Genomic DNA, 1322 nt, shown 5'->3' with positions numbered 1-1322 from the left:
GTTTGAACTAAGAAACTGATGTTTCCTTCAGGCTGTAGATCTGCTGAATATCAAATGGTACCATAGCTTCATGTTTTATTTCTCTTCTCTTTACTGCCTAAGCTTTAATCCTTTTCCTATACCAACTGTATGCGTGTGTGTGTGTGTATGAGTATGTTAGACTAGTCTAATTGTTTATGCAGTTAATAAAGTTTTACTTGTATCACACCTGAGGTTGTTCATTGTTTGCTCATAATCGCAATCCCTAATCATGCAGATTTTTGCTACATGCTCTGTGTAGTATTGTACAGTAAGAAAGTTATTTCCCTTAAGAACGTTCTTAGAATTGACAGACAGTTGACCCTGAGAGGTCAAGTAAATACTTACAGCGGATCTAAATATTTAATTATAACTAGTTATGATTAATTATGCATATTCCCCCTTTGAGCTGATTCACTACAGAAATGGTGGAGGACGCGAAGCGTGATAAATCAAAGGTTATGAGCTTAAAACACTGTAAACCTAAAAGCCTTTCCCACACAAAATTACTATTGAAACAGCTAATTCTGAGCTCTTAGACAAAGTTGCCAGAAGTTAGACTCTGATCCAGCAGTTGAACAACACTCAAGACGAACTTGACATGGTTCAAAGAGGACTCAGGTACTCTTATAGGCTGCAAAGTCAGTATTAAAGCGTAAGTCTGTTCTGACGAAGAAATCTCAGCTCAGCATCATGTCCAAACTGTACCATAATGCATTAGTCTGCTTTAGTGAAGAAATCACAAAATTGCAGTATTGTTTAAACTGTTTCTGACGAAGAAATTTCAGTACAGTGTTATATAAAGGTAGATTTGAGTGATGCTCCTCTTTCTACAGCAGAAAGGCCTTATAGATTATAATTAGATCGATGCAATTCAATTTGAACTTAGAATGCAACTATCTTTGATGTATCCTTCCTGAATGCTTTTGCTCAGTTACTAGTTCATTAAATCTAAATTTAATTACATTTTAACTGTCTGTCTAGAGAAGAATTATTAAGTTACTGGGTGTTTTTAGTAGCAAAGTGAATAACACACTATCGAGGGCGGGGCACACGGTGCATGATGTGACCCCCAGAGACCTTGACAAGCTAGCCAGAAACATCCTAGCATTCACATAGTCTGGTGAAGAACAGAACGTTTTAAACATTGCTTGCAAGCAGACCCAGTAATCAATCGTATGTGTCTGTCTCAAAAGTTTAGTAACTTCTTATACATGCGCATACCAGTTTCTGATCAAAATCAGATAAAACTATAGCTTGAATGTGCCTTCCTACAAGCAGTAGAAAGTTTTCAGTGCTATAAT

Source organism: Sinocyclocheilus anshuiensis, unplaced genomic scaffold, assembly GCF_001515605.1.
Source record: "Sinocyclocheilus anshuiensis isolate Anshui unplaced genomic scaffold, SAMN03320099.WGS_v1.1 scaffold3208, whole genome shotgun sequence".
NCBI lineage: Eukaryota > Metazoa > Chordata > Actinopteri > Cypriniformes > Cyprinidae > Sinocyclocheilus > Sinocyclocheilus anshuiensis.
This window is presented reverse-complemented; position numbering follows the sequence as displayed.